The sequence below is a fragment of the Hibiscus syriacus genome, unplaced genomic scaffold, assembly GCF_006381635.1.
Source record: "Hibiscus syriacus cultivar Baekdansim isolate YM2019G1 unplaced genomic scaffold, ASM638163v2 tig00116983_pilon, whole genome shotgun sequence".
NCBI classification, from domain to species: domain Eukaryota; kingdom Viridiplantae; phylum Streptophyta; class Magnoliopsida; order Malvales; family Malvaceae; genus Hibiscus; species Hibiscus syriacus.
In genome coordinates, this window is record NW_024063506.1 from 1,316,033 (window position 1) to 1,331,662 (window position 15,630).

Genomic DNA, 15,630 nt, shown 5'->3' on the forward strand with positions numbered 1-15,630 from the left:
TTTTGAAGATTTGATTTCTCTTACAAAGAGGTATTCTTCGGATCTGAAAAGTTGGTGGGCTAACTGTTGAAACATTTTAATATTTCGATATAACAAATTAAGTTAAATGGATTTTAAGATTTTCCAAATGATTTTCTAAGTATATTCGATATAACTATTCGAATATCAAAACATTACTCCAAATATTTCAAAAATCATTTTTGATCCTTACTTAAGTGTAAAATTAAGTTTTAATCATAAAACAATTTCAAAATATTTTATAAAGTATTTCGAACCAATTCAAAGTCAAAAATTCCAGATTACTCAGAGGGAACCGATTCCCCCCCATAGGAGGAACCGATTCCCCCCTGAATGGTTTGGCTCCGAGATTTCCAGAATGCTCGGAGGGAACCGATTCCCCCCAAGGGGGTACCGATTCCCCCCTGTTCAACGGTCGAAATATTTGAATTTTACACTTAGGGAACCGATTCCCTATGAGAGGGAACCGATTCCCCCCACTGTCCAAGCTGTTTTATTAAATGTTTTCACACTAAAACGGCTATAATATCTTCTCTAATTATCCCCAACGTTCAGAAGTGATCCAAGGTGTATTTAAGCAAGCTTAGAAGCCATTGATCAATAACAAGAAATATCAAGCAACTAGAATCAAGAGAAAATCAAAGAGAAAGCATCAAACCTCAAGTTTGAGCATTTCAAGCCCATTTTCATTCAATATTCATTTTGCTTTCAATAACACTTTTTGTGCTCAGTTGTATTCATCTTTGAGTGTTCTTTTCTTTGTTCTAGAATTGTGCAAACATCTTACCTTGTGAGGTTTTCTTGTAAGTTTGCAAATTTGTATCTTCTCTTTGAGAAAAGAGTGTTCTCAAGAGTTGGGGTATACTCTTGAGGGAATTGTAAGGTTATCTCTTTGGCCTCAAAAGAAAGAACAAATTAGTGAATTTGTTGGAAAATCCTTAGTGTGGATAGCTAAGGTAGTGGACGTAGACTTTGTTTGAGAAAGTCGAACCACTGTAAATCGCTGTGCAATTATTTTCAATTTTCTGCAAAAGCTTCCACAAAATTTTTATTGCCAATTCACCCCCCTCTTGGCCAATTTCGTCATTCGATTAACTCAACAATTGGCATCAGAGCCTAACTCATTTGAAGGTTTAATCGCCTCTTGAGTCGATCCGGGAAGAGTTACATCGATTACAAAGTCATCAATGGCCTCCACTTCAAACTTCGATTCCGGTCTCGATTCGATGCCCGTCAACAAGCCTCATTTCTTCAATGGAGCTAACTATGCCTATTGGAAGAATAGAATGATGTACTTCATTCAAGCAAGTGACATGGGAGCATGGAATGCTGTAGAAGAAGGATACATCAAACCTCTCACTCATCCAAGGTTGTGGAGTGAAGGAGAGACAAAAATGTTCCAGCTCAACTCCAAAGCCATCCATATTATTTTTTGTGCTCTTGGACCAGATGAATACGGAAGAGTTTCATCGTGTACAACCGCCAAAGAAATATGGGACAAACTTCAAGTCACACATGAAGGTACAGATGAGGTAAAGAAATCAAAATTAGTATTCTAACGCATAGCTATGAAAATTTCAGGATGAAACCAAATGAAGACATCAAAGCTATGACGGATAGATTTTCAACGATTGTCAATGGTCTCAAATCATATGGAGAGATCATCTCAAATGAAAAGCTTGTGAGGAAGTTAGTCTACTCCCTCCCAAAATCATGGCAATCAAAGAAGACGGCAATCATCGAGTCTAAGGACCTATCGTCCTTAACTCTTGAAGAACTTATCGGTTCACTCTCACTCATGAGATGATGCTTGAAGATGAGGTGGACCTTGATAAAGTTGAAGAGACACCAAAGGAGAAGGAGAAGAAGAAAAACATTGGAGTTGCTCTCAAATCCACAAAAGATGAGAGTGATTATAATGATGATGATGACGAGGAAATGGCATTGTTTGCCAAACGGTTCAGAAAAATGATGAGACCTTACCAAGGAAGAAAAATTCAAACGAAACGAAGGCCTCAAAAATGAACCAAAAGAGAAGGACCCAATCATTTGCTATGAATGCAAAAAAGCCGGGGCATGTCAAATATGATTGCCCACAATTGAAGAAAAAGGGTCAATCAAAGAATAAGCACAAGGCTCATGTGGCTACATGGAGCGATGAAGAAGGTTCCGATGAAGAGGAACAAGAAGTAGCAAACTTGTGCTTGATGGCATTCGGGGAAGATTCTAAGGTAACCTCTAACTCATCCGATTTGATGATTTATCTTATGATGAGTTATTTGAGGAGTACAATGGGTTGGCTTCGGATTATGAGAAATTGTTTTTAAAATATAAAAATGATGTTTCAAAATTGAAAAATGAAAACAAACTCATATCCAAAACCAACAACGATCTTGAAAGTAAAATCAAAAATTTGCAAATCAAACTAGAAGAGTTTGAAAAGAAAAAATTTAGATTTGCAAAATTTACTTTCAAAGATCAATGATGATCATCAAAAGAAAATTGATGATCTTAAAACTTCTTTTGATAAAGTTGGAACAAAAACATTTTGAAAAAGGTGAAAATTCAAAATCCAACTTTGTTAGAAAAAGTTTTAGAAACTACAATCATAGAGGTCCCCAAAGAACCTCTAATGGAAAAATCATTAGAAGTGTGTGGGTTCCTAAAGAACTCATTACTACTAAAGATAAAAATATCCTACACAATGGATACCTAAAGGGACTAGGATTTTGGAAACTAATGAATATGGACCCAAAAGAATTTGGGTACCAAAAATCAAAAATTAATCTATGTTTGTAGGGAAAGGAGCATTGCTACAAGGCACGGGAAACAAATTCAAACTCATGGTACCTTGATAGTGGATGCTCAAGACATATGACCGGAGACAAAAGCCGGTTCATTGAGCTTAACGCCAAAAATGGAGGAGAAGTGACTTTTGGAGACAATTCAAAAGGTCACATTGAAGGTATTGGTACAATAGGTAATACCTCTTCCATACAAATTAAGAATGTTTTATATGTGAATGGATTAAAGCATAATCTATTGAGTATTAGTCAATTATGCGATAAAGGATTCAATGTCTTATTTGAAATTAATGGTTGTAAAGTCATTGACATTGCATCTAATCGGATTATGTTTGTTGGTCATAGAATAGGAAACATTTACATGGTGCATTTAGATTCTATTGATATGACTAATTTATGCCTAGTTGCTAAGGATGAGCATGATAGTTGGTTATGGCATAGGAGACTAGGTCATGCTAGTATGAGTGTTTGCAACGGCTAATTCAAGGTGATTTAGTTCGAGGGTTGCCTAAGCTTAAATTTGATAATGATAAAATCTGTGATGCTTGTGCTAAAGGAAAACAAAGACGAGTTCTTTTAAATCTATTAATGATGTATCAACTAGTAGAGTATTACAATTGATCCATTTAGATCTTTTTGGGCCAACTAGAACTACTAGCTTGGGAGGAAAACAATATGCATTTGTCTTGGTAGATGACTATTCTAGATACACTTGGGTTCTATTCTTAAGTACTAAAGATGAAGCATTAGAAAATTTTATCACATTTTCAAAAATAATCCAAAATGAAAAAGGATACTCTATCACTAGTGTTAGAAGTGATCATGGAACTGAATTTGAAAATCTTGGATTTATTGAGTTTTGTAATTCTAATGGTATTAGCCACAATTTTTCAGCACCTAGAACCCCTCAACAAAATGGAGTTGTTGAGAGGAAAAATCGAACTTAGAAGAAATGGCTAGAACCATGCTTTGTGAAAATAATTTGCCAAAATATTTTTGGGCGGAAGCCACAAATACCGCTTGTTATGTTATAAATCGAGTAATGATTAGGCCAATTTTAAAGAAAACTCCATATGAAATTCTCAAAAATAAAAAGCCTAACATTAGCTATTTTCATCCTTTTGGATGTAAATGTTTTGTTTTAAACAACGGTAAAGAAAATCTTGGTAAATTTGATGCTAAAAGTGATGAAGGAATTTTTCTGGGTTATTCCTTAAACTCTAAAGCTTATCGTGTATTTAATAAAAGAACTTTAGTTGTAGAAGAGTCTATACATGTTGTTTTCGATGATAATCCCCTTCCGAGGAAGGATTCTTCTGTTAATTATGATGTAGGTATTGTACAAGCAAATGACGTTAGATATAACGTTGGAGAATCATCATCAAAGGAAGAAACAAAAGATGAGGAAACTCATGATCCCCTCGAGAATCCAACCATTGAATAAAGGGAAGTATCTTTTCCAAGAGAGTACAACTATGTCAAAGATGGTGAAATTATAGGTGATCCATCAAAAGGGGTAACTACTCGATCTTCTCTTAGAAATATCTGTAATTATGTTGCATTTATTTCATGCATAGAGCCTAAGAACATCAAAGAAGCATTAAAAGATGAACATTGGATTATGGCTATGCAAGAAGAATTAAATCAATTTGAGAGAAGTAAAGTATGGACATTAATTGAAAGGCCTAGTAATAAATCTACTGTAGGTACTAGATGGGTTTTTAGAAATAAACTTGATGAAAGTGGTAATATAGTGAGGAACAAGGCTAGACTTGTTGCTCAAGGCTATACTCAAGAAGAAGGCATAGACTATGATGAAACATACGCTCCCGTAGCTAGGATGGAAGCAATTAGAATGTTATTAGCATTTGCATGTTTCAATGAATTTAAATTATATCAAATGGATGTTAAAAGTGCATTTTTAAATGGTTTTATAAAAGAAGAAGTGTACGTGGAACAACCTCCAGGTTTTGAAGATTCAAATTTCCGGATCATGTTTTAAAATTGACAAAAGCTCTTTATGGTTTAAAACAAGCTCCTAGAGCTTGGTATGAAAGATTGTCAAATTTTTTAATTGAAAAAGATTTTTTAAAAGGAAAGGTTGACACTACATTGTTTTTAAAGAGAAAAGGTAAAGATTTATTAGTAGTTCAAATTTATGTTGATGATATAATATTTGGTTCTACTAATGATGTTCTTTGCCAAGAATTTTCTAAGCTAATGCAAAGTGAGTTTGAGATGAGCATGATGGGGGAGCTCTCATTTTTCTTGGGACTCCAAATCAAGCAAAGAAAAGATGGCATCTTCATTAATCAAGCTAAGTACGTCAAAGATATGCTCAAGAAGTTTGGACTGGAAAATGGAAAACCTCATAACACTCCAATGAGCTCTTCAACAAAGCTTGACTTAGATGAAGGAGGTAAATGTGTAGATGTTAAATTATAGGTCAATGATTGGATCTTTGCTTTATCTAACTGCAAGTAGACCGGACATTATGTTTAGTGTTGCTTATGTGCTAGATTTCAATCATGTCCTAAGGAATCACATTTACTAGCTGTTAAGAGAATCTTTAGATACCTTAAGGACACTCCTAGTTTAGGACTTTGGTATCCTAGAGACTCTAGTTTTAGCTTGCATGCTTTTTCTGATGCGGATTATGGAGGATGCAAATTAGATAGGAAAAGCACCTCCGGTACTTGCCAATTCCTTGGAAATATGCTGATTTCTTGGTTTTCAAAGAAACAAAATTGTGTGCATTATCTACCACTGAAGCTGAATACATTTCAGCTGGTAGTTGCTGTGCACAAGTTTTATGGATGAAACAACAACTTTTTGATTATGGAATTGAAGTAGGTACTATTCCTATCAAGTGTGACAATACTAGTGCTATTTGTCTCACTAAAAATCCCATCCAACACTCTAGAACTAAGCACATTGAAATAAGACATCACTTCATTAGAGACCATGTCACTAAGGAAGATGTAGTTCTAGAATTTGTTGATACTTTGCACCAATTAGCGGATATCTTTACAAAACCCTTAGACAAGGAAAGATTTTGGACACTTAGGAGAGAATTAGGTTGACCAACCTATCTTCACTTAGTGTTTAAAATAATTTTAGCACTTTTAATAAAGCTTGAAAAATGCTTATAATAATAATTTTTGATTGCATTCTTGCTATTAGTTAGGGGGAGTTTGTGATTCTTAATGAAAATTAATTTTATGTTCAAAAATCAATTAAAGATTAATTTAATTATTTGAACATAATTAATGTTTTGATATATGAGTTGCCAATACCACTAGAAAAGATTAATTTAGCATTTTGTGCTTAAAAAATCGGATTTTAGCATTTTGGTGCAGAGGGAATCGATCCCCCCCTGAGGGAACCGATTCCCCCTTTGAAGGGGAACCGATTCCCCCCACAGGGGAATCGATACCCCCTGGGGTTCTGTTAAAATCGAACAGAACACCCCAAAATCCCAAACCCTCATTTTATTATATATTCCGCCGTTCTCACCCTCTAAACCCCTCAAATCTCCATTTTTGCCTCAAATCAACGATATTAATCGGAATTTGCTTCATAAATCAACTTCCAAACCTGTTGGAATCATTAAAATCGTGCAAACAACATCTAAATCCCCTCAATCTTTATATTTCAAGGTAAATTTTTCTAAACTCTTTATTTCATTATTTTTGAACATAGGATTAGTTTCAATTAGTTCTAGGTTGAAATAGTGATCGGGCATTGATTATTTAGTGATTAGAAACTAGATGTTACAACTAATTTCATCAAAAACACAAGAATTTTTCAAATTTTTTAAAATTTTTGAAATAATAATAAAAAAAAATGTTATTTTTCAAATTATTGTGTTTTGATCAAATTATATTGTTGTTATGAAAAACTATACATATATTGTTTCTCAAAACCATATTTTTCAAAAGTTTTTCAAAAACTTTGCCCATTAGGATTGATTTAGAGAATCTTGAAATATTGAGGACTCATTTGAGTTTTGGGATTAATTGAATTGCATACACTTGTTTTAAAATTGCAGGTTATTATATCTATTCCGATTTCCTTCACCATGTCAAATCCTAAACGACCTAGGTCTTCATCTAGTCGTTCTAGTCGTCAACCAAATCCACCTCCAAATCCTCATTCTATTCCAATTTCTAATACCAATCCCACTGATCCTAACTTGACTATCCAAAATTCGTGTTTCAATCATCCTGGGTCTAGAAATCACCGATATTGGTATTATCAATATTTCGATTCTTACAAAATCCGGGAAGAACGTATTCCTTCTCGTCAAGCTATGTTAGCTATCGATTTTAAATATCTTCCCATTTTACAAGAATGGAAATTTGATAAACTATTTGATCTTGAACCCATCGTTTACCATCAACTTGTTCGTATATTCTACTCTAATGCTGTATGTGTTAAAAACCAAGCTGAAACCGAAACCATAGGAATTCGTTCCTACCTTCTAGGACAATTCTTATATATTGATCTGGCATATATAGCCAATACATTTGGATTAGATAATGATGGTATTTCGAATGAAAAACAAATTTTAGGTTCTCGTTATAAAAGAAGGGATAGTGCGAGTGTCTTAGACCTACATGAGCGTTTTCTTCATCTAATGATTTCTTGGTGGTTTCGACCATCCGGAGGTCGTTATTCTACTCTTAGAGCTTTGGATCTTTGGTGGTTACATTGTTTTGAAAACCGTATTAAAATTAACCTACCACAGATTATTTTTGCTGAAATTGTTGAAACCGTAAATCTTGTTCCTAACAAGAAACACTGTTCATCTCTAGTTTACGGTTGCTTTTTGAGTAATCTGTTTTCCAAAGCTGGGCTTAGAGTCAGTCTAGATGTCGTTTTTCCTCTTAAGAAACAAATAAATCTTCTTTCCTTAACGAGAGCGGGATGGGTAAAGGACAAAGAAACCGGTGAATGGATTCGTTCTTCTACTCCGGGAGCTAGTTCTTCACAAGCTCCACCCGAGGCTGACGAAGATCCCGAGTTTGAACAATTAATGAGGGATATTGACGAAGCTGAAGAAGAACCTGAACAACCCGAAGAGCAGCCCGAGGAGCACGCACAACAAACGCATCAAATGCCTCCATATTTTCAATCCTTTATGGAGACATTCGATTTCCGATACGCTACCATGGACTCGCGCTTTTCCTCTATAGAGTCTCATTTATCCACAATGGGAGCTCAACAATTAGAGATTCTTCGGGAGATGCGTGCAAACAATGAATCAACCAACGCTCGTATCAATGAACTCACACACGAGATGGCCGCTATGCGAGCCCGTTTTCCTCCTACCGATCCGGATGCTTGATTTTATGTTTAGCTTTAAAACTTTGAACAAAATGAATATTGTTTCAACATTTTGATTTGTTTTGATTTTGTGGATTGTTGGATTTTGGATATATGAATGGTGTGAACTTATATGTTTGGAGTGTTTTATTTATTTTTGCATCATTTACATTATCAATATGACCAATTTTGCCATATCACATTATTTATGAATATTGATTTATGAAACCTCTCTTTTGATTGTGATCTTAGCAGCTTAATCTTATAATTAATAAATCAATTGGCTAAATGATTTTCAAAACCTTGTTTTACAATGTCTTTTTGATTTAACAAAAAGGGGGAGAAGAATAAGTGTTAAAGTAAGGGGGAGTAATTTCTAATTTCAAAACTTGATTTCAAAAATCTTAAAATTACTAAAATGTTTTGTTATATCAAAAAGGGGGAGATTGTTGAAACATTTTAATATTTCGATATAACAAATTAAGTTAAATGGATTTTTAAGATTTTCCAAATGATTTTCTAAGTATATTCGATATAACTATTCGAATATCAAAACATTACTCCAAATATTTCAAAAATCATTTTTGATCCTTACTTAAGTGTAAAATTAAGTTTTAATCATAAAACAATTTCAAAATATTTTATAAAGTATTTCGAACCAATTCAAAATCAAAAATTCCAGATTACTCAGAGGGAACCGATTCCCCCCATAGGAGGAACCGATTCCCCCCTGAATGGTTTGGCTCCGAGATTTCCAGAATGCTCGGAGGGAACCGATTCCCCCCAAGGGGGTACCGATTCCCCCCTGTTCAACGGTCGAAATATTTGAATTTTACACTTAGAGAACCGATTCCCTATGAGAGGGAACCGATTCCCCCCATTGTCCAAGCTGTTTTATTAAATGTTTTCACACTAAAACGGCTATAATATCTTCTCTAATTATCCCCAACGTTCAGAAGTGATCCAAGGTGTATTTAAGCAAGATTAGAAGCCATTGATCAATAACAAGAAATATCAAGCAACTAGAATCAAGAGAGAATCAAAGAGAAAGCATCAAACCTCAAGTTTGAGCATTTCAAGCCCATTTTCATTCAATATTCATTTTGCTTTCAAGAACACTTTTTGTGCTCAGTTGTATTCATCTTTGAGTGTTCTTTTCTTTGTTCTAGAATTGTGCAAACATCTTACCTTGTGAGGTTTTCTTGTAAGTTTGCAAATTTGTAATCTTCTCTTTGAGAAAAGAGTGTTCTCAAGAGTTGGGGTATACTCTTGAGGGAATTGTAAGGTTATCTCTTTGGCCTCAAAAGAAAGAACAAATTAGTGAATTTGTTGGAAAATCCTTAGTGTGGATAACTAAGGTAGTGGACGTAGACTTTGTTTGAGAAAGTCGAACCACTGTAAATCGCTGTGCAATTATTTTCAATTTTCTGCAAAAGCTTCCACAAAATTTTTATTGCCAATTCACCCCCCTCTTGGCCAATTTCGTCATTCGATTAACTCAACACTAACTTTGGTGTTGAAACTCCATTTCTCCAATCTTTGGCTTTCAAAGTGCTTAGACAACCTTCTTCATCTTTTTGTTTTGAAATAAATTGAAGTATTTATTCCTTTATCCACTAACATAGGAGGAGTAAGTTGAATCCGAGTCGTGCCGAAGATTTAGTTTATATCCACTACAATCTTCATTTTTTATCAAGGAGTTTTAGTCAATACGAGGATAAGAAAACCAAGATGTGAGATGTTGGTGGAGGTGTTTTTGATTCATTGGGAGGTGTTTTTGATTCATTGGGAGATGTTGGATACATAAAGTTTACCAAACTCTATCTTGATGAGCCAGATTTAGAGAGCGAGTAATCTTAGAAGATGTTAACAATGTTTGATTTGTGTTGTTTAATATTGTTGTAGACTTAATATTGTGTTGTTTAATATTGTTGTAGACTTAATATTGTGGTTTGAGTCTTGAGATTTGACACTTTAATATTATGGTTTGTTTATGGATTTTATTGTTTTAGACTTAATATTACAGTTTATTTATGGATTTTATTGTTCTAGAGTTAATATTGTGGTTATAATCTTGAGATTTAAAATCTATTTATAATTTTGAAATTTTTTATATGTCATACCCTTGTCGTCTCTATACCCTGTAATTTTAAAAATTATCATTTTCCGTCCCCATCCCCGTATCTGTATCAATTCAACATAGGTAGCTTTGGTTTCATTAGAAGAATCAATAAAAAAAAGTTGCACATATAATAACAATTGAAGGCCTCACTAGCTTTTGGATAGAAGAAGCACCGACTAGAGCCCTCCAAATGACATATGAAGATCATCGATTGATTAACCTTCATGACCATTTTGGTTCTCTTTGTAAATGGGATTCTTAAATTAAGCTCAAGCAACCCCTTTATTTCTTCCCCTTTGTATATTGTATCACTTATTGCAATATCCCTCCTCAGTAGGTGCTTGTGTCAAGTGTCGACTGCTTTTTCTTCTGGGTCGATGACTTGTTTAGTTTCCAATTATTTTTCTTTCATTCCCTTCAGTTTGTTTTTTCAATCGGTTTAGATCTTGTTTTCTGGATATTAGGTACACTAAATTTATGGTGGGCCATATTCATTTCTTTATAAATAAACAAAGGTTGATTTATAATAAAAAAGTAAACTAAAAAACATAAAGGCATAATGGTTCATGAATGAACCATGAGTTGTGACATTGCTTTTCCCGGTGAAATACGACTAGGCTTAGGGCTAAAGGCCCATTACTTTTCAGATTTTTGGATAATCCAAAATCAAGATTTATTTGATATGTATCTGATTTAATTATTTAAACTTTTTATCGGATATTCGATTCAAATTATCTAAAAAAATCAAACATGATATCCGAAAATTTTGATTGGATAACTGGATAAACGGATCATATTATTTAAATCAAATATTTTTACACATCTCTACCCGTCTTCACGATTGCTCATCGAAATAGTTCGGATGACACGAGTAGTGGAACGATAGGCTTTCCAAGCTCTTTTAGCTTGCGATTTCTAGTCACAAAACGTGTAGTTGTGTGTCTACATAACATACTATGACAATGCCACACAAATTAAACAGTTTCGTGACTGAGACTAACTTTGATAAAAGCAAAGATCTATGAAGCAATGAAATTAGAGATTTGTCGATAAAGAAAACCCCACATAGAATTGATGTAAAAAGAAGAAACTTTAACAGAACCCTTTATATGGAAATAAATCTAGAACAAAAAGTGGGCTCAAGCAAGAGTTCATGTGGGCATTAAAGCTCAGTTTTCTTGGCTCAATAGGGAAAATATAAAAATATTTAGCCCAATATGGCAGGCAAAATTGTATTTTGGGATTTATGATAATTGCTTTAGTACTCTACTTGAAAATATATTTTATTCGTTACATTCATATTTAATTATTTTTCTTGGAACTCTTCATCTCGACATGATGAGTTTTATTAAAATAATGTTTTTTAGATTTGAATTTTTTTAAATTTAAAAAAAATAGAACTCATCACCTCGACATGACAAGTTACTTTAAGTAGCCGTTTATAGCCGTTGGCTAACGATAGAATTCAAATTTATGGAACTCGCCACGCCCATATGACGAGTTACAACTGTTATTTTGATAAATTTCAATATAAATATGAGTGAGGTGAGTTGATAAAGTTTATATGAGAATTAAATCATGTATTTGTGGGAAGAATATTATGAAAAATTTTCGAACAATCTATTTCCGTATAATTACTCTGAGTTCGACGATTCGAATTCAAGCTTGTTTTCAAATGAGGAGTGGGTAAAAGAGACAATAAAGTCGATACTTGATCAACACAAGGAGAAAAGGAAACTTGAAGAAGTGAATAATGAGATTAAAATCGAGAAGAAGAAGAAGAAGAATAAATGAATGAAGATGTACCAATTCGATGCAACTCACGACATATGGAGAGGAAGGAAAAAAATAGTATAAAATTGAGAAGAAGATGAAGAGCAAAAGTTGTTTTTTATGTTGAAAAAATGTTTTAAATATATGTACAATTTTTTGTTTAGTTAAAAGCTATTTATGAATAGTTTGTAATCATATATGAAAAGTTAAAAATAATGATGATTAATGATATTCATAAATTATCCAAAAAAAAAGGTATAACAAACAACATGGGAATAGAATTATGAAGGTTTTGTTGGCATAGTCAATATTTTGGAAGATGTGGATAGTGCTTCATATTGTGGCATTCACCTCTGTAGTGGCCACAAAGCTTTGGCAGACATTGCTCTCGTTGAGGATCATCTATATCGGTTTGAATATAACTAGATTTAGGACGACCCTTCAACGTCCTTCATAATTGTGGATTTGGAAACCATTCTTTAAAAATTGTTGGTGGCCAATAAAAATAATTTGGGAGATACATAAACTAACAATAGTATATGTTACGCATAGTATGCAGACTATAACAATCATAAACATGAGAGTATGTGTCTACATTATCATGCATACATACAGCAACAATGTAAGTGCATAGGTATCTAAAAGCTTGAAATCAATCGCACTCACACAATTTTCTATTGAGATTACATGTGTATGTGGCATAATTTACACCCTCATATGTTCATTGCCTTCTCCAAATCTGGAGTCCAATTTTTGTCGTCGTTGATCATTGCCTCTATTTGTGCACTTTTGTCTGCCCAAACTTTACCCAATCTAAAGTAATTCTCCCGAACAATACTTGTCACCAGAAGACGTCTAGTCTCTTTAAGCACTAAATGCATACATTCGACAAGATTGGTTGTTAAACGACTGTAACATTGACCCTGATCATCATATGCCTATAACCATCTTTCTCGAGGTATTTCAACTACAAAGTTATAAACATCTTCTCCATATTTCCTCAGATTTTCCAGCATTGCACGGAAGTTCGATTGAAGTAAACAGGGGTGCTCATTTTCGAATACGTATATTATCCGATCTAAAGGATATCCAAAATTTTCAGATCATTAAAATTATGATCTGTATCTAATCCAAAAAATAGATATATGATTTTTTGGATATCTGAAATTTCATGTCAGATATATGAATATTTGAATTTGATCAGAATATAAATTTTAATTGCACGGAATATATTAAATGAATCACAAAGTATTTAGACTATAATCATACTTACTATTCAAACCTCGCTACCGGACTAAAAAAAAAGGCAACCAAAGAAGGAGTTATATTATTTATATATATAAATTGAAAGATTTTTTATTCTTTCAAACTCTCATTTAGTTTATACTTTTTTTTATCAAAGGAAAAGCCTTTCTTTTCTTTGTATTTTTATTTATTCTATTCATTGAATAAGCGATGATCCACTGGTTCTTTAAAATAAATTTAAAATTTATTTTTCATGAATTTGTACAACATAATATAGGTGTATTTCTCGAAAAATCATCGGTGATCGGTATATTTACCGATCTAACACCGGTCAGATTATATTTCCCGATCTAACACTCGTAGCAGTAAAGTGAGCCCCCTGAACTGCGCTATATGCTGATTTGACGTCACGTGAGGTATAGCGCGCCCCCTGCACCACGCTATATGCTGACATGGATTACACGTGTGTATAGCGCGCCCCCTGATCCGCGCTATACGACACGTAGGGGTATAGCGCGGATCAGAGGGCGCGCTATACGCCACGTAAGGGTGAATTATATTTAACGCGGTCCCTGATCCGCGCTATATCTTTTATCTGAATAATTACATATAGCGCGGTGCAGGTACCGCACCTTATATGGTTATAAATACCCTCCTCCGCCGGTTAAGTTTCTCACATCTCCTCGCATCTCTCCTCTCAACTTATAAATTAATACAACAATTCCGTCAACGAGTAATAATTCTGGCAATCTTCTCATATTTGATTTAGAAGTTCGTGCGATTTTTCGTTATAAGGTAATTTTGTTATAATTTTTTAATTATACTTATTGTTTATTATCATTATTTGAAAAAATATTATACTAATTATTTTCAATTAATTTTTATGTTTGTAAAATTGAAAAGCGGGAGCATACGTCGAAATAGTTTTACGGTGTAGGTAATAATATAAAATTATATTATTTAAATTATTTACGTTGATGTGTAAAAAATTTATTGTTTTATATTTTCGTTCATATATAATTTATTTAATCAGGTTTGTTTCAGTTTTTTTTTGCAGATATAATATTGCCGCACTTTTAAACTCAAAGAATGGGTCGACTTTCAGTTATTGTTTATTATGATGGTGAAATTCGAGAAGATGAAACCGACATTGTTTTCGTATCAAATGAGCGTGTTAAAATATCATTCAAGAGAAACATAACTCTTAAGGAGCTGATAACGAAGATTTCGAGGAAGATTCATGTTGGAAGTAGTAGAAGAATGTCGTCGTTGCAGTACAGATTTCCAACATCATTGTTGCCATTAACTTATACATCGTTCAAACTTTCGAGCAATGATGATGTTCAAATGATGGTTGAAGCTCAAAGTAATTATTCAGACGCCACTATTGAGATGTATGCACATTTTGTTTAAGTGTGTGCTGTTCGGGGTCAATCTTTAAGCTCACACTATGGGCTGGCTGAACAAGTTGATCAAGTTGACAGCCCGACTACAGTAATGTGTAATGATTTTAATGCCATAATAGGGAGACATTCATCCGCAACTCCTTACGATATGTACCAAGGTGGGTCCATGAACAATCCGTATGGCAACACCGCGTTCAGTTCAAGGGGAAGGTATTCATCTGCAAATTTCTTTGACTATATGGAGATGCCATCGACGCAACCATCTGTGCAGTTTCCATTTGACACGATGGCTTCAAGCTCCAGGGGGAGGCATTCGACTGCAAGCTTTTTCGATCTCAATGTCGATATGCTTTCCAGTTCAAGGGGAAGGCGTGCAAGTAGTAGGTTCTTCGACCTAAATGTGGAGAGCATAGAGGAACCATCATCTCCATCAGAATAACCGCTTCGTGAGCCTGGTGCGGATAGTGCTGAGACTGGACTATTCATTCACCCATAATCACCGCAATTCAACTCCGATGATGATGAAGTTCCAGGAAATGTGGCACAAACTGACCCTCCTGCATACATGTATGAAGCTGATTATGGTGCAATGTACGGGCCAGAATTTACGGATATACCTCATCTCGGTGACTATGGATATTACTCATCAATAAATAATGGTGAGTTATCTTTAGGCATGGAGTTCTCAAGCAAAGAAGAAGCGGTGATGGCTATAAAAAATTAAAATATCCGTAATTCTGTTCAGTCCAGAGTCAACCGATCCACGACCGAAAAATATGTATGCTACTGTGCCCGACGCGAAAACGGATGCAATTGGATGATTCGCGTATCAAAAAGGAAGATGAAAAACAACATATGGGAACTAATAGTATACAACGGTCCTCACACATGTTGTGCTGGAGAGGTCAACTAAGATCATCCCAACTTGGACTCT